Source organism: Microcebus murinus, chromosome 3 (assembly GCF_040939455.1).
Source record: "Microcebus murinus isolate Inina chromosome 3, M.murinus_Inina_mat1.0, whole genome shotgun sequence".
In the NCBI taxonomy this organism is placed as follows: Eukaryota; Metazoa; Chordata; class Mammalia; order Primates; family Cheirogaleidae; genus Microcebus; species Microcebus murinus.
In genome coordinates this window covers 37,285,218-37,304,659 of record NC_134106.1, presented here as the reverse complement: position 1 = coordinate 37,304,659, position 19,442 = coordinate 37,285,218, and the positions used below count along the sequence as shown (strand labels likewise).

General features: G+C 39.9%; 1 non-coding gene across 1 annotated transcript; it reads right to left on the bottom strand.

Annotated features, from left to right (window-relative positions):
- Positions 1–18,794: 18,794 nt before the first annotated feature.
- LOC142870263 (U6 spliceosomal RNA) lies at positions 18,795–18,901 on the bottom strand. Its single transcript, XR_012918696.1, has one exon. It is a non-coding gene; the product is annotated as a U6 spliceosomal RNA (small nuclear RNA).
- Positions 18,902–19,442: the final 541 nt, after the last annotated feature.

Sequence of the window (19,442 nt, the reverse complement as noted above, 5' to 3'; positions counted from 1 at the left end):
AACAAATTAGCTGGGCATGGTGGCACATGCCTGTAATCCCAGCTACTCAGGAGGCTGAGGCAGGAGGATGGCTTGAGCCCAGGAATTAGAAGTTGCAATGAGCTATGATCATACCACTCCACTCTAGCCTGGGTGACAGAGCTCTCTAAAAATATATTTTTTTAAATTTCCAGTATGCAAAGAAGCAAGAAAATATGTCCCATAGTAAGAAAAAAAAAATCAATCAATTAGAACTGATCTAGAACTGGCATGGATGTTAAAATTAGCAGACAAGGATATTAAAACAATTATTATAACTGAATTCCAAATATTCAAAAGGTTAGAGACAAAAGAATAATAATAATCAAAAGACCCAAGTAAACAATCCAAAGATATAAACTATAATATCTAAGAAGAAAAACAATATTGGGAGGGATTAATGATACAGACATTGCAGAAGAAAAAATTAAGTATATTTGATGGCATAGCAATAACAATTATCCAGAATGGGCCAGGTGCTATGGCTCATGCCTGTAATCCTAGCACTTTGGAAGGCCAAGGCAGGAGGATTGCTTGAGGTCAGGAGTTTGAGACCAGCCTAAGCAAGAGCAAGACCCCATCTCTACAAAAAATTACAAAAATTAGCCAGGCCTAGTGCACATACCTGTAGTCCCAGCTACTTGGGAGGCTGAGGCAGGAGGATTGTTTGAACCCAGGAGTTTGAGGTTGCAGTGAGCTAAGATGACACCACTGCACTCCAGCCTGGGTGACAGAGTAAGACCCTGTCAATAAATAAATAAATAAGAAGAAAGAAAAAGAAAAAACAAAGTATCCAAAATGAAACACATAGAGAAAAAAAAGATTTTAATAAAAAGGGCATCACTGAGCTGGAGAAGAACTTTAAGCAGCCTAATATATGTGAAATTGGAATCTAATTGTTTAAGGAAGAGACACCATTCTGAGGATGAAATGATACAGAGTCTAGCAGCTCACTGGAGACCCGAGCTGCTCAGTTACTCTGGGACCACCGATCACTCCGAGATGAAAAGATAAAAGGAGTATTTGCCTACCTCAGCCTTTGCGGCTTGCTTCTACCCAGGGCTGGTGACCAGCACAGGTGTGAGCCAAAAGTTTATTTGGAAAAGGAGGCTGTGCTGTTGACTTTTCCTATTTCACCTCTCCTGTGCTCTCCCCCCGCCCGCAGAACACGCTATCCTGGAAACAGTATACTCACCCTATTTAAACTGGGCCATTAGCTTTCAGGGGTGGCATAACTAGGAAGGAAGCCAGAGTCTTCCTTTCCCTTCAACACTTTAAGAAATTTCCTAGTGAGCAGCAGCTAAGCTTTTTAAGAGAAAAAGGTTCAGCTTACTACAAGGAATATAAGGGTTTTTGTTTGTTTGTTTTGAGACAGAATCTCACTCTGTTGCCCAGGGTAGAGTGCCATGGCGTCAGCCTAGCTCACAGCAGCGTCAAACTCCTGGGCTCAAGCAATCCTCCTGCCTCAGCCTCCCAAGTAGCTGGGACTACAGGCATGTGCCACCATGCCCGGCTAATTTTTTCTATATATTTTTATCTGTCCAATTAACTTCTTTCTATTTTTGGTAGAGACGAGGTTTCGCTCTTGCTCAGGCTGGTCTCGAACTCCTGAGCTCAAACGATCCACCCACCTTGGCCTACCATAATGCTAGGATTACAGGTGTGAGCTACCGCGCCCGGACAAGGAATATAAGGTTTTAAATCCCCAATTTCCTGGTTATTATCAACAATTTCGCTCTTGCACCTCAGAGTTTGGGAAGATCATTCTTTCTTCTCCTGGCCTCCTATTGTCCTTAGGAGATAACTGTCTTTTTCCAGGAAAGGAAGCTGTGCAAGCGTCTAATTTTCAAATCAAGCAACCACGCACTAGTTCCTTCAGTTAATAAGATTGATTTAGAAAAGGCAGGCGACAAGCTGTCTCTGGAAAAGTGTTCTGGAGATATAGGTTGAGACCCATCTCTCCTTCACTGGTTTGTTCGCTCTAATTAGCTTTGAAGTTTACCAAAGACTTCTCTGGTCACTCCCCGAGGCCCTGTCCCCACCACCCAGTAGGATCTATTTGCCTGCAGTTCAGCTTTCATGTGCCATTTCTCTGAGAACAGGGACAGGATCCAGGCTTAATCCCTGCCCGACTAGTTGGTTACCAGCTGTGTGATTCCTCATGAATCACTTAATGGCTCTGAGTCCCAGTGTCCTCATCCATACAAAAAAGGCTACATGCCTGCCGCCGACTCTCAGTGTTGGCTGCAAAGCAGAGAGTGTATGTGAAACACAACGAAAACTCTAGAGGCGAGCGCGGATGTAAATAACATCACTGAAAATGAAATGCTTGCCCCACTGAGATGTTAGTTGTCTGCCTCATGGTTCAGCAATCAGCACTAGGCAGAGATCTTTTTTTTTTTTTTTTTTTTTTTTGAGACAGAGTCTCGCTTTGTTGCCCAGGCTAGAGTGAGTGCCGTGGCGTCAGCCTAGCTCACAGCAACCTCAATCTCCTGGGCTCAAGCAATCCTCCTGCCTCAGCCTCCCGAGTAGCTGGGACTACAGGCATGCGCCACCGTGCCCAGCTAATTTTTTATATATATATATATTAGTTGGCAATTAATTTCTTTCTATTTTTATAGTAGAGACGGGGTCTCGCTCTTGTTCAGGCTGGTTTCGAACTCCTGACCTCGAGCAATCCGCCCGCCTCAGCCTCCCAGAGAGCTAGGATTACAGGCGTGAGCCACCACGCCCGGCCTTAGGCAGAGATCTTGAACTCTAATAGTTTATAGTTTAATGTAGAGAGAACATTTCTCTATATCTATTTAAGTTAAGAGCTCAGCTGTGGCCACTCTGAGTTGCAGATTGAGTATTCTAAAACAGGGTCCCAAACCATGGGCTGTCTAGGAAGACATCCTCTCTTCCCATGTAGGAACTTCTGCAGCAACATTTCTGACAGCGCCAGCAAGTCACAGCAGGGACCCTGCTGTTAACTCTCCCAAAGGGTTCCCTTCTCATGTGGTCAGTTATGACCATCATTATAAAATTACTCTTTTTTTTTTTTTTTTTTTTTGCAACAGAGTCTTGCTTTGTTGCCCAGGCTAGAGTGAGTGCCATGGCGTCAGCCTAGCTCGCAGCAACCTCAATCTCTTGGGCTCAAGCAATCCTGTTGCCTCAGCCTCCCGAGTAGCTGGGACTACAGGCATGTGCCACTATGCCCGGCTAATTTTTTCTATATGTATTAGTTGGCCAATTAATTTCTTTCTATTTATAGTAGAGATGGGGTCTTGGTCTTGCTCAGGCTGGTTTCAAACTCCTGACCTCGAGCAATCCGCCCGCCTTGGCCTCCCAGAGTGCTAGGATTACAGGCATGAGCCACTGCGCCCGGCCTAGAACATTATTCTTAAATGAGAATCCAAAGCTACTTCCACCATTATTTTGCCTACTGGAGTCATATAGAGAAGGTCTTCCCTCTCCTTCATAGGCTGGAAGACACTTGCACACACCTGCTAGGTCCTCATTAGAAACAAATTAAAACCTAATGGCTTAAAGATATGAGCACACATTGTCTTACACCGATTCTCAGAGTCAGGAATTCAGGAACGGCTTAGCTGAGTGGCTCTGCTCTGGGTGTCCTATAAGGTCCCAAATGTTGGCCTGATTGGAGTTAGATGGGAACCTACGCCATACTTCTTCATTTTTTCCACCAATATATATAAAGTAAAAAACATCATTCTACTTACATCTGCTAACTCTAGGTCTTACAGATTCTCTTGACCTATCAGTTATAGTTAAAATGGAATTAATATTATAGAAAGAAACTTAGGAATCAATAAATGTAATTCTTCTTATTTCAGAGAAGGAAAAACAAAATGATTTTTCCTAGGTCGTTAGGTATTGTCAGAAACAGGACTTGACTCCAATTCCATTTTTCACCCTGTTAGGCCTGTTGTTCTCCATAGTGTGATACTCAGAGCATTGGTGGGGAAGTTCCACATACAGCACAATCATTTAATTATTTGCCAAAGCAAGTGTCTCCCCAATTCCCCACACCTCAACTGCAACCAGGCCATGGCATAATATTTCTGGAAAATCTATTCAGGTTCCTTCTAAGCACTTCCTTTTCTTTAAATTAAAAAAAAAAAAGCATGACATTTTTACTCTTTAAATGCTAATAAATCATCTGTTTGATAATGTATTTTAAACCTTGTGAATGGGAAATTTTACTAGACTGTGTTTCCTGTAATCTGCATTTTCCACATTTGTAAAAATCTTTACCTATCTTCAATCCCCTCTTCTTGTCTTCATTATTTCACAAAACTCCCCAACAATGACTCTGTCACACTTTTGTGTTTTAGTGGTGAGATTTGTATTTGTTCAGACTCAGAGACTCTAACTCCTGTTAACTGTCCAGATATCATCTTAGTATTTTTTTCTTTTATGTCAGATTTGAATCCCTCTTCATGGTATTTGTTTTATACTTTCCAATTTGAAGATCTTTATTCTCTGAGAAAAAAGAGACAAAATAAGGGCCATTGTGATTTTTCTTCCAGTAATCTGCAGTTTATTCACTATCTTTTCCAAAGAATGTGCTGTTCCTTCCTTCCTCATTTTTTTACTTAGAACATACTCTTTAAAGTCTTCCTTTCACTGCTCTGCCATAAAAGGAAAGAGGAAATGCCTTAGGTGATGATTTGGAATAAGCTTCAAGATGTATTGGTGAGTGAGGCAAGCATAGTGCAGAATTATAAACAGGCTATACTATTTTTGTGTAAAATTGGAAGAAAAGAATATAGACTATATTTCATTGATTCTAAGATGCACATATTTTCACATTTTTGTTATCTCTGAAAGTATAATGCATTGCATAACAGATGTCATTTCATAGTTTAATTGGCAGGACTTTTTAAACATTTTCTTTTGTAGTAGTATGTATAATATTAGCACATCTTACAATCAATGACATCTTAGGTTTGATAAAATATGTTATTTGCATTTGTTTGCATATGCATAGAATTTTCTCTGGAAGGATTCTCATGAAACCAGTAAAATAGATTGCTCATAGGGAGGGGAATTAGGTGGCTGGGGAACAGAGGTGACAAAATTTCTATTGCATTTTCTTTTGTATCTTTCACATTTTGAATCACATCACTGTGTTAACAAATACAACATTTCAACAATAGATTCCTGGCTGGGCGTGGTGGCTCACACCTGTAATCCCAGCTTTCTGGAAGGCTGAGGCAGGCAGATTGCTCAAGGTCAGGAGTTTGTAACCAGCCTGAGCAAGAGCCAGACCCCGCCTCTACCATAAATAGAAAGAAATTAATTGGCCAACTGATATATATAGAAAAAATTAGCCGGGCATGGTGGCGCATGCCTGTAGTCCCAGCTACTCGGGAGACTGAGGCAGGAAGATCACTTGAGCCCAGGAGTTTGAGGTTGCTGTGAGCTAGGCTGACGCCACGGCACTCACTCTAGCCTGGGCAACAAAGCGAGACTCTGTCTCAAAAAAAAAAATTGATTCCTATTTACAAAGTAAAACTGTACATGAGTTCTTTTAACACCACCACTTTCTATAAATCTGCACACAGTTCTGTTTGTTTCTAGCACTGGGCGATAAACACTGTGAAGGCAAGACTGTGCCATTGTGCATACTGCTCTCAACACAGAGTCCAGCAGGGTGCCTGGTCAGGGGCTAACTCCAACAGGTATCATTCATCTTTCCCAACATTCTGGTCACTTGTAAATCATTAACCAGATCTTTGTTGGTTAAAACTAAGTTCAATATAGCTATTTTCCTCATTGCTTCCTTTACCTTCCTGTTGATGAAATTTTTCCATAAGGCAAGGCATAAATATATCAATTGCTTTGCTTTTATTAGATTTTGACTTCCTGTAGAATCATCAAACAGCATCCAGGGGGATGAGGAGAGAAACATCTTGAAAGGAAAAGAAAAACATTTTAATTGGTGCCAGTGCACTTAGCAATAATTGAGTTACTATGATAGTGCATATGCAGTGTTTACTAAATGAACTAGGAGGCCGCCACGAGTGTTACCCAAAGTTCAGCACTTATCCTCAAGGCCACAGCAGAAGAATGAACAAGTGTTTTGAGGAGAAGGAAAGAGAAGTTTATTACTTTGCCAGCAAAGGAGGAGGATGGAGACTTCTGTCTGAAGAATGCCATCATCTTAACAATAAGCAGAAATACAGAGCTTTTCCATTTTCTTTTCTTTTCTTTTCTTTTTTTTTTTTTTTTTTTGAGACAGTCTCACTCTGTTGCCTGGGTTAGAGTGCCATGGCATCAGCCTAGCTCACAGCAACCTCAAACTCCTGGGCTCAAGCGATCCTTCTGCCTCAGTCTCCTGAGTATCTGGGACTATAGGCATGTGCCACCATGCCTGGCTATATATATTTCCTATATATTTTTAGTTGGCCAATTAATTTCTTTCTATTTTTTAGTAGAGACAGGGTCTAGCTCTTGCTCAGGCTGGTTCCCAACTCCTGAGCAATCCTCCTGCCTCAGGCTCCCAGAGAGCTAGGATTACAGGCCTGAGCCACCAAGCTGGCCCAAATACACAGCTTTTAAAGGGTGAGTTCTCAGCTTTAGGCAGCTGCTATTCAAGTACAGTTGATGATTCTGATCATCCCATCTCCACTGAAGACAATCCCGTTACCTCTACCCAGGACCTCCCTCCTTCTGAGCAGAGCCTTCTTTTGTAACAAAAATAACAAAAGACTTATTAACCAACCTGCTTTGCTCCTCCCAACCACTGGCCTGAGGCAAGGATGCAGGTTTTGGTTCTCAAAAAGGAATCCAAGAAGTTTTAAAGAGACAGAAAATATTTTTGCCATTTTATCAGGCTACTCCTTATCTTACATATTCCCCACTGTCAATATTTCCCTTCCATATCTGTGGGAGGAAGGGTGACGACCCTGTTACACCAGGGATGACTGTAAGATGTTGGAAATCATACATGCCACTAAAACACCACTGCTGACTCATTCTTGTTGGTGAAGATAATTAGAAACGCAAATAGCCACTTCCCAGATCACTCTGGATGTTACACACATGCAAAAAGTCATATTCAATTTCAAGAAAGCAAAATCAATCCTAGCAATTTTGGGCGGAAAAGAATGACTGATAAGCAATGCAGAGCTAAGATACCAAGTCTATCTCAAAAAGAAGTCAAAAAGTTTAATATAGAATAGAGGTAGAATTTTCAGGGCCAGAGCTTCCAAGCTTGACAGAGATGGGATCCAGACCAGTGCTGGTTGGGTGGGGAAAAGGACAGGTTCTAGGGTAATTATTATCAATTTATGTTGGCATTTGTGGTTCACTCTTATTGGTACGCTGGTACAGCATGAAGCAAGCCTAAGATCCAGCAAGAAAATCAACAAATTGTTTGTGGTTCCCGTGTTGTAATATAGACACAATAATAAAATTTCCTAGAATTAGGGCAGACTTAATTTTATATAAATTTACTTTTCAATAAAACTGTGATTAAATGTGTAACTAACATAGAACATTTCAAGTAATAACTTCCCAAATTAAAGAACAATTGGTTCTGTTACAGAGGGAATGGCGTGTGAAAAAAAGGCAAAAATATTTTCTGTCTCTTTAAAACATCCTCCACTCCTTTTTGAGAACTAAAAACTGCATTCCTGCCCCAGGCCAGTGGTTGGGAGGGGCAGGATAATGTCTTTTGTTTTTTGTGCTACAAGAGTTGGCTTTGGAAACTGCTGGCCCCACCTAACTGGGCAGTTGGAGGTCCTGGAGGTCTTGGAGGTCTGGTGGGCCTCCCAGGTGGGCGGAGGTCGCAGAATTATCTTCAGGGGAGATGGGACATTCAGAATCATCAACTGTAGTTGAACAACAATTGCCTAAAACTGACACCCACCCCCATTAAAAGCTCTGTATTTCTACTTATTATTAGGACAATGACATTTCAGACAGGAGTCTCTCTCCTCCTTGTTTGCCAACAAAATAAAAAACTCCTCTTTCCTTCCCATCAAACCACTTTTCCTCATTCTTCTAATGGGGCCTCGAAGACAAGTGCAGAGCTTTTGGTAACAGTTCCAATCTATGGTACAGGACATAAGGTTTTCTTATTTAAATACCAGATCGTAAGTATTGCTCCCAACATTCTTTCTTATAATTTCCCTTCAAGAATCACTGGGTTGCCTGTTCCACTATGGCTTTTCTTTCTCTGTCACACGTTTTATACTCTATGGTGCAATTCTTCCATAGGTTCTGTGCTGGATATCATCTGTTTGTCCCTCCAGATGCACTAGCCACTTTTTTTCTTCATACTCCCCATCCCAGGACGCTGACCTCAATGGGCAACCTCAAAGACTGTCACACCCACCAGCTTCCAGCTGAGTTTGACTCTTGGGGATCTCTGGCAGGAAACCCAGGGAAGGGAATGAAGTCAGGGTACTTCATTCTCCACCTTTGCCAGCTCAGATTGGCTATGTCTCTCCCTCAAGGAAGCCAACCGTACAGGACTTTCTCCAGCTACAGTAACCATTCATTTCCTCCCCTCATTCTCCAGGCCTAGGGGGTATAGCACCAGTCTCTTACTGTCCCCAGTGTCCCCCTCACTCATGCTTGCATCCTCACAAATAGTTTATCTTACTTTGAATGTACTATTTGTCTCCTGTTGGGACACTGACTGAGCTTTCCCATGGAGCCCTAGCTTAAATTTGACCAAATGGAAAGAAATGTCCCTTCCCCCCAAACCAGGGTTTTAAAATTGTGTCTAGTAGACAATCCATATCACAATCATTTGGAACTTGATTAAAAAGGCAGATTCCCAGGCCCCACCTAATTCTATCTCTGGAAGTCAGGGTGCGGAATATATATATATATGTATATATATATATATATATATATACATATATATATATTTTATTTCGGCATATTATGGGGGTACAGATTTTAAGGTTTCAATAAATGCCCATTTCCCCCTCTCCCCCCACAAGTCTGAGTCTCCATCATGTCCATCCCCCAGATGGTGCACATCTCACTCATTATGTATGTATATACCTGCCCCCCTCCCCCCTCCCACCTGCCCCATACCCTATTACTGTAGTACCTATGTGACCACTTAGGTGCTGTTCAGTTAATACCAATTTGCTGGTGAGTATATGTGGTGCTTGTTTTTCCATTCTTGGGAAACTTCACTTAATAGTATGGGTTCCAGCTCTAACCAGGAAAATATAAGATGTGCTATGTCACCATTGTTTCTTAGAGCTGAATAGTACTCCATGGTATACATATACCACATTTTATTAATCCATTCTTGGATTGATGGGCACTTGGGCTGTTTCCACAGCCTTGCAATTATGAATTGTGCTGCTATAAACATTCGAGTGCAGGTGTCCTTTTTGTAGAGTGTCATTGGATCTTTTGGGTAGATGCCTAGCAATGGGATTGCTGGATCAAATGGTAGAATCACTTGTATCGCTTTAAGATATCTCCATATTGCTTTCCACAGAGGTTGAACTAGTTTGCAGTCCCACCAGCAGTGTAGGAGTGTTCCTCTCTCTCAGGGTGTGGAATATTTTAAACAAGCTTTCCAGGTGATATCTAGACACCACACAATGGGAACTTATCACAGAAGTAGAAGATTTTTAACATACACTGCTAATGAAACTAAGGTTCTTTCAAATCTTAGTAAGGCATTACAGCATTATCCCAGTCTCCCACTAGGGCTCTAGATTGCCTTCCAAATCTCATCAAGAAGCCAAAAATAAAATTAAGAAAACTAATGCAAGATAATGACTAGTGTGAATTGGTCTTTCAGGGACTAAGAGACCTTCTCTCAGGATGAGAAAACTCTTTCTAAATATGACATAAATCCCAAAGGTAAACCATATAAACATGAAAAATTTCTGATGGAAAAGTCATTATAAGCAAAATTATTAGCAAGAGACAAATGAGAAACTGAGAAAAAATGTTTGCAGAATATATCAGAGAGCTTTGAAATGATTCTCTTTGATAATCGTTTCCAGTTTTTTAGATGGGGAGGGGAGAGAGGATTTGATAACCTCTTCTCTTAACCATAACTGGAAGTCCCATTTGATTCTTAAAAAGCAATCAAACAAACAAAATCTCAATTGTCTTCCCACAATGCACCTGACAAGTAGTATATTTAATATGCTTGAGTTTTCCCTGCCCATACCCTGGTGAAGATATCAGCAATGAAATAGTCTTCTATGACCAGGAAGGTGGAGGGGGCAACAGAGTGAGTGGGAGAAGTAGTCAGGGAGTTCAGCAGGAAGAGTGAGTGGGTAAATCAGCTTCTCAGCATTTCAGGTTATATTTTAAATTACATTTTAAAAATACAATTCCATTAACCTCAACCTTGCTATTAATATTTCAAACATCTTAAAAAAGAGTCACAGGATATTTCCTTGGTGACCTAAATTATGTCAAAACCTCTTTTACTTTTCAAACATTTACTCTATGTACCCACCTGTATTGACACCTGTCAAATCAACTCAAGAATCCCTTTGAATCGACTCCCAAGGACATGTGCACTGAGGAAGGTTTGCAGAATTAGAATGGCAGCCTACAGCCAAAACAATTTCATCTCCCACCAACCCCACAGACTGCTGTTGGGAACTCCATGAGGATTTCTGTTTTCTGTTAGAAATATCTGTGACATATCATCATAGAAAACAAGTTGGCTTTGCCCAAGTTCTAAATCTGCGTGACTTCTCAAAACCACCAAAGAGGAATAAACTTGAATTATGTTTCTTCTCCTCTTCCTCTTCCTTTCACCCCCTTTCTTCCCTTCCTTCCCTTCCATTCCCTCCTCTTTCAACTCCCCCTTCTCTCCTTCCTCCTCCTCCATCTTTTGCTTCTTCCTCTTCTTCTTCTATTAAATTCAGACTTTTTCTGGCATTCATTTGGACTGTGCACTATTCAGATGTAGCACTCTTTCCCCCTTTCAATTGCATTGACACTGTCAGTGTAGTATGGCTTTCTTGTATATTATTAGTAAAGCCTTTAATAGCATTATTCTTCTACCGAATGAAGTCTACTTCTTTTAAATAAAAAAAATTACAACAACCAAAATTCTTTTTACTATATTTTGAAATAGTCTTGGGATATTGTTTTTAGTATATCTTTGAATATGCACTCTTCCTTATCCAGATTCTGGCTCTGGCTCTCTGGACTATAATTCATGTAGTGTGTTTGCAAGAGACCCAGTGAGTTATTTAAAATATTTACAATATTAAAAAAATATTTGGGGGTAATATGTTTGCAACAATAGATTACTAACATGTAAAGGTTTAATTAAAATAGGTATTGCATATAACTATTTTTAGTTCTTGAGGTTGATTATTTAATTATGCCCTATATCTTTAATTACTTAAACTTCTTAAATTTCAGTTTCATCATCTTAAAATGGGAATAAATATATCACCTATCTGCCTCAAAAGGTTATTTTAAAAACTAAAAAACAAAGCAAAACAAAAAATTTTGAAAAACTAAAAAAACTATATAAAGTGCTTATTGCAGTATATTGGAAATCGTAAGCAATCTGTAAGTGTTAGGTATTTTCATTATTTTCAATTAATAAAGTATACCATAGTAGTTGGTGTAGCCAGTGGGAACTATGAATACATAGTCTACCTTTTGGAAGGGCATGTTTGGGATTAAGCCCTATAAAATCTATAGTATTCAGATACCACATTGCTACAGCTCAGCCATCTAAGTTTTATAAATCAAGTTCACATTAAGAATTACACCAATTCTTTCTATAGTGCTTAGAACACCCTATCAGAATCACCACCTGGTGTCCTCATACATATGACTTGTTAATTTGGGCTTCCTTATAATCCATGTCTGAAATTTTTCATCTGTCATTTTAATATTCTGATTTTGGGTGGTACCCATTGCTACAGAGCTGGTGTTCCCTTTTGGGGGTGTCCTTTCATTCTGATTTTTCATACTTCCCAAGTTCTTTTGCTTATTCTCATCTGGAGCAGCTGTTGCTTCTTACCTTTGGGTTTTCTTTTGTTTAGATAATGACATACCCAATTCAATCTCTGAGCCACTCTGAGGTGGTATTTGTGGGTGAGAATGGACCACACTCCATACAATTGAGTCAGTAAATGCTGTAAAGGGCAAATTGACCTCCCTGTCAGTAGGTGGCACTTGCCAGAAAGAATAGTTGTAGTGTTGTATTCTGGGTCCTGTGACCAGCTCTAGTTTCTCCGGAGAAGCCCTTAAAAGCCCCAGGTGGTGGGTGGGGCCCTGGAACTTCCAGGTGAGTCCTTATGCTCCACCTCAGCAGGGCTGGGTGGGGCAGTGAGGCTGGGCAGGGCTGGGTTGGCTGAGCCTGCCCTCGAGCTCCACAAATGCTGGCAAGGGATCTGCTTCAGCAGGGATCAAAGGTCTGCTCTCTGCCTCTGGGCAAAGCTGCTAGGGAGGAGCTGAAGTGGCCCCACTCAACCAGAAAGTCTGCATGTCTGTGGAGGTAGAGTCTTCTGAGACCCTCAATGAGGCAGTCTGGAGCAGACCTCTCTCTTTTCTCTCTTCCCTATTCTGAGGTTTCCCCTGGGCCTCTGCTGGCAGGCAGGACCTCAAGCCAGCTGAGCTCCCCATGGCTGTGATGCTGGCCAGCAGGTTCCCTGCCCAGGATCTATCAGAGCTGGGAGTGAAACTTATTAATCTGGGATCTTGGGGGCTGGGTGCTGACAATTGGCATTTAAAAGAAGCTCTGCTGGTGATTCTTTTGTGCATTAAAATTTGAGAAGAACTATTAATAGCTAAGGATGTCTAGAAACAGGCCTGAAGGTTACAGGAATTGCAGACCTGGGAACTCCTGTCAAAAGCTTAAGACAGAAAGTCCTGAAAGGCCTTTGGATATGCTATACTTACTTCTGTTAAACTGTGTTGCAAGCCAACAGGAGTTTCTCATTAAAGTATTTGGATTTTCTTATAGTCAAATCATGATCCAGTATGAACAAAATATCCAGTTATACTATAAGAACACTATGGACTATGGCTTAGCTAGCTTCCCACATTATTTGCTAAAACTTATGAGTGCCACTTTCTCAGTTTTAAAGCATTCATTTAGAATGATAAATTCATGTATTTTAAGCTCATACTTTTATCATCTTTCACTGCGAAACTAGGTAATTTTTCTACAAAGAATGTTTTCTATTTGCATTGATGTTGGTGTCAGGAAAGTTCATGTGTATAAAAATTGTTAGTGGTTTTAATTCTACCTGTCAGCTTTTTGAAGGACACTTGGCTATGGCTGAGTTTTCTTTGTGGTCAGTGAAGGAATCATTTTTCTGTATGCTATTAATACTATAATACATTGGCAGCTGCCTGTGATAACTTACTATTCTTATAGCCAGGTATCATATTTATTCATAATACATAAAGAACTCTCATAATTCAATAACCAAAAAAATCCAATTAAAAATTGACAGAAGAGTCAAGACACTTTGCCAAAGAAGGTATATGGATGGCAAATAAACACATTACTAATAAACATCATTAGTTATTAGAGAAATGTGAATTAAGACATTAATAAGGCCTGGCATGGTGGCTCATGCCTGTAATCCTAGCACTCTGGGAGGCTGAGGCAGGAGGATTGTTTGAGCTCAGGAGTTCGAGACCAGCCTGAGCAAGAGTGAGACCCCCATCTCTTTCTAAAAATAGAAAGAAATTAGCTGGACAACTAAAAATATATAGAAAAACTTAGCCAGGTATGGTGGTGCATGCCTGTAGTCCCAGCTACTTGGGAGGCTAAGGCAGGAGGATTGCTTGAGCCCAGGAGTTTGAAGTTGCTGTGAGCTAGGCTGACACCGCCACACTTTAGCCTGGGCAAAAGAGTGAGACTCTGTCTAAAAAAAAAAAAAAAAAAAAAAACAACAACAAAAAACAAAACCCTAAGGAGATAGCCTTATACCTATTAGAATGGCAAAAATAAATAAATAAAAATGCACTAACAATATCACATTCCACAAAGGATATACAACTGAAACTCTCATGCATTGCTGGTGGGAATGCAAAATGGAATAGCTAGTTTGAAAAACAATTTAGTGGTTTCTTATAAAATTAAATACACACTTGCCATATGATTCAGCAATCCTATTCCTAGGCATTAGTTTACCCAAGAGAAATGAAAGCATATGTCCACACAAAAAACTTGTACATCAATGTTCATAGCAGCATTATTCATAATAGCCAAAAAGTGGAAACAACCCAAGTGTCCATGAACTGATGAATAGAGAAACAAACTGCTATATCTACACGATGGAATGTTAAGAGGCAATAAAAAGAAACAAAGTACTCATGCATACAGTGACATGGATTAAACAATATGTATTATATAAGTGAAAGAAACAGACTCAAATGGTCACGTGCTGTGTGATTCCATCCATATAATATTCTGGAAAAGGTAAAACAATTGGAAGAGAACAGATTAGTGTTTGCCAGGGAATTGGGGAAGGAGAGGAGATTGACTACAAAAGGGCATTTGTTTTTACTTCGGGCAATGCAAGTGTTCTGTATCTTGATTGTGGTGTTAGTTACACAACAGTTGTGTGTTCCTCAGAATGAAAAAGCTGAGTTTTACCTTAATAAACCTCAATAAACTTTACTTTAAAAAATTATACCGCAATAAACCTGTCTTTAAAAAAATACATACAAACTTGGACCTAGGCTGATCTGATACACGATGCTTTTCAGAATTTGAATTCTAGTTAGTATGTGAAGACCCAGGTATTAAAATTCTGACAATAGGCATTCCTGGATGAGTGTTTGTTTCAGCAAGCACTTTTCATGATAGTTTTAGTTTATTAAGGTGGAAGATGGACCAAAGGTACTAGATATAAAATCTAGTTCTAATGTATAGTCTCCAGGAATGGTTTCCTATGGTTAGTCTAGATTACACTAAAACACACATGGCTCCACTATGCTGCCATTCATCCCTTCCTTGCAGCCAACCAGCCACGCCGACATTAGGCTCTTAATGAGCCCTCTGGGGTTTCCATACTTGGATCTCAGGCTGTTTAATGGATGCTGTAGGCCATTGAGGTAGTCCCTGGACACTACTAATGAGAAACCCACCAAGAGAAAATTTTTCAATATGTTTGCTCATGAGTGCAACCAACTGAATGCCTCTCAGCCAGTGAATTTTCCAGGGAAGTGATGACTCAAACAGTGAACACCATGCAATAGATACAATATTTCATATACTAATATTATTCATGCTTTTTATGAAATCTTATCTCTCGTTGCATTCATTACAAAATTTGTAAAAAAAAAATAAGTAGGATAAAGCACTGCAAATTCCAATTTTCAGCTGAAGATAGAATTTATATTCTAGTTTGATATGTAGATCCCATAATTTTACTTCATGTGAGATAAATTTAAATGTATGTGATACCTTTGATTCCAATTCCTTGAAAAATTTGTACAATTAATTTCCTTAGGCTTAACTGATGTATCCTCAAGATCCAATCAATTTTTAATTGAGACTCAATATTTTAATCCCTTGCATCTTTCTTTTTTTAAAAGAAAGACTGACAAACTTACTCTGGGCTAAAACAATGGCCTCAGCCCTAGACTCATGCTCTGGAATTATGCTGCTGCTCCTAGCCAGACTGAAAGAGTAACTTGACAGGCCAAGTTTGGAAACCCCATCTATCAGCCTGGTCCACCTCACTTAGTAAGACTTTACCCTCATTTAAGAAACAGAAGCAGTTCGCTCTCTGCTTACCAATCTCTTAGATTTTGCAGGAAATACCTACATTCCTGGCCGAATTATTCAGAGAAGCCCATTAAGTTTTAGTGTTTAAGGATGAGAACTTCTGATAGTGGGGAAAGAGGAGAGGCAGAAGCTAACAGGCACACTTAGGAAACAGTGCTCAGTTTTAGTTCATGTATTCTCAAATCTGAAACACACTCTTCCACCTTTGCTAAGTGGATTAGTCAGAGTTCTCCCAAGAAACGGAACCAACAGGACCAATATATAGATTTATGAAAGGAGATTTATTAGAGGAATTGGCTCATGACATTGTAGAGACCTAGAAGTTTCACCACAGGTGTCTGGAGCTAAGCTAGAGAACCAGAGAAGCTGCTGGCGTGGCTTAGTCCAAGTCCAAAGGCCTCAGAACTAGGGAAGCTGATGATGTAACTCTCAGTCCAAGTCTGAAGGCCTGAGAACCTGGAGAGGCTGCTGGTGTAAGTCCTGGAGTCCAAAGGAACCTGGAGTTCTAATGTGCAAAGGCAGAGAAAAAGGGTGTCCCAGCTCCGGAAGAGAGAGAATTTGCCTTTCCTCTGCTTTTTTGTTCTCTCTGGGTCCTCAATGGATGAAATGTTGCTTGTCCACATTGGGTGGGGGCATACCTTCCATACACAGTCCACTGATTCAACTGCCAGTCTCTTCTGGAAACACCTTCACAGACATACCCAGAAATAATGCTTTACCAGCTATCTGAGTATCCCTTAATCCAGTCAAGTTGACACTAAAAATCAACCATGACATGAAGTGATTGACTCTAAGGGACAAAATGTTTGAATTTTCAAAAGTACACTTGATTTTTTAAAATGGTAACCCACCTTTTGTGTGGCAGGAACTTTAGCTTACTTTTCTAGTATAAGGAAGTATTTTTCTTTACTCTAGGTACATTCTTGGGTCTAGGAGGTACTCTACCATTTAATGAGCACCTATTATTTGTCAAGCATATTTAGGCACTGTATGAGTGGAGGGAGAAGTTGGAGAGAGAAATATAAAAAATGACCAAGACTTAGTTTCTAGATGCAGCTATCTTACAATTTAGTGAGTGACACAGTTCCATCTATATTAATTTTTGTTCCCATGGAACTTCAATTAGTTTGAAGCCAATAGAGAGGATGGCTTCGCTATGTTTCAGGTGGTTAGATAGTATATGCCTACCTTGCTTTATTGCATTTTGCAGATATAGGGTTTTTATTACAAACTGAAGGTTTGTGGCAACTGTGAGTTAAGCAAATCTATTGTTATCATTTTTCCACCAGTATGTGCTCATTTTGTGTCACATTTGGTAATTCTTGCAATATTTAAAAATTTTTCATTATTACAATATCTGTTAGGGTGATCTATAGTTAGTAATCTTTGATGTTACCATTATTTTGGGTACTACAAACAGTGCCCATATAAGACGGCAAACTTAATTGATAAATGTTGTCTATGTTCTGATTGCTCCACCAATCAGTGGTTTTCCCATCTCTCTCCCTCTCCTTAGGTGGAAACACAACAACTCCCTGAGACACAACAATATTAAAATTAGGCCAATTAATAACTCAATAATGATCTCTAAGTGTTTAAGTGAAAGGAAGAGTTGCATGTCCTTCACTTTAAATCAAAAGCTAGCAATGATTAAGCTTAGTGAGGAAGACATATAGAAAGTCAAGATAAGCTGAAAGCCAGGCCTCTTGTGTTATACAGTCAACTTGTGAGAGCAAAGGAAAAGTTCTTGAAGAAAATTAAAAGTGCTACTCCAGTGAACACATGAATGATAAGAAAGTGAATGAGCCTTATTGCTGATTGGGAGTCTTAGTGGTCTGGATAGAAGATAAAACCAGCCACAACATTCCCTTAAGCAAAAGCCTAATCCATAGTAAATTCCTGACTCTTTAATTGTACCAATGCTAAGAAAGGTGAAGAAGCTACAGACAAAGAAGTCTGAAACTAGCAGAGGTTGGTTCATGAGGTTTAAGGAAGGAAGCTCTTTTCATAACTTAAAGGTCAAGGTGAAGCAGCAAGTGCTGATGGAGAAGCTGCAACAAGGTATCCACAAGATCTAGCTAAGATCATTGATGAAAGTGGTTACACTAAACAACAGATTTCCAATGTAGATGAAATGGCCTTCTATTGGGACTTTCATGGCTAGAGAGAAGTCAATGGCTAGATTCAAAGCTTCAAAGGACAGGCTGACTCTCTTGTTAGGGGATAATGCAGCTGATGGCTTTAAGTTGAAGCCAAGGACATTTTTACCATTCCCCAAATCCCAGGGCCCTTAAGAATTATGCTAAATCTTCTTTGTCTATGCTCTATCAGTGAAACAACAAAGCCTGGATGATAGCACATCTGTTTGCAGCATGGTTTACTGAATATTTCTATTCAGTTGAGACCTACTACTCAGAAAAAAAGATTCTTTTCAAAATATTACTGCTCATTGACAATGAACGTGGTCATTCAAGAGCTCTGATGGAGATATATGTCATTTTCATATCCATTCTATAGCCATGGATCAAGGAATAATTCCAACTTTCAGGTCTTTTTATTTAAGAAATATATTTCATGAGGCCATAGTTGTCATAGATAGGCCGGGCGCGGTGGCTCATGCCTGTAATCCTAGCACTCTGGGAGGCCGAGGTGGGCAGATTGCTTGAGGTCAGGAGTTCGAAACCAACCTGAGCAAGAGCAAGACCCCGTCTCTACTATAAATAGAAGGAAATTAATTGGCCAACTAATATATATAGAAAAAATTAGCCAGGCATGGTGGCGCATGCCTGTAGTCCCAGGTACTCGGGAGGCTGAGGCAGTAGCATTGCTTGAGCTCAGGAGATTGAGGTTGCTGTGAGCTAGGCTGATGCCACGGCACTCACTCTAGCCTGGGCAACAAAGCGAGACTCTGTCTCAAAAAAAAACAAAACTTAGTTGCTACAGCAGTGGCAGGATTGGAGAAGATTGACTCCAATTTTTCTTTCTTTTTTTTTTTGAGTTTTTTTTTTATTTTGGCATATTATAGGGGTACAGATTTTAAGGTTTCAATAAAAAAAAAATGGAACGCTTCACTAATTTGCATGTCATCCTTGCGCAGGGGCCATGCTAATCTTCTCTGTATCGTTCCAATTTTAGTATATGTGCTGCCGAAGTGAGCACCAATTTTTCTTTTAAATTTACTTTAAGATGGGGTCTTGCTATGTTGCTCAGGTTGGACTCAAACTCCTGAGCTCAAGCAATTCCCCCCTCAGCCTCCTGAGTAGCTGAGATTTAACTCTAACTTTGAAAGACGTGCTACTATGGGTAAAATGCTATCAAATAGCATCATGTGGTACAGAGGCATTGTTCGTGAAAGGAAGAGTCCATTGATGTGGCAAATTTTGTTGTCATATTTTAAGAAATTGCCACAGCCACCCCCCCCCCCCCAGCAACTGCTATTCTGATTCAGCAGCCATTAGCATCAAAGAAAGACCTTCCACCAGCAGAAAGATTAGGACATGCTGCAGGCTCAGATGATCATTAGCATTTTTTAGGAATAAAATATTTCAAAAACAAAGTCTGTACATTGTTTTTAAACATGTCATTGAATACTTAAACTACAGTATAGCATAAATATAACTTTTAAATGCACTAGGAAACCAAAAAATTTCTGTGACTTGCTCTATCGTGATATTGTCTTGACTGTGGTAGCCTGGAACAA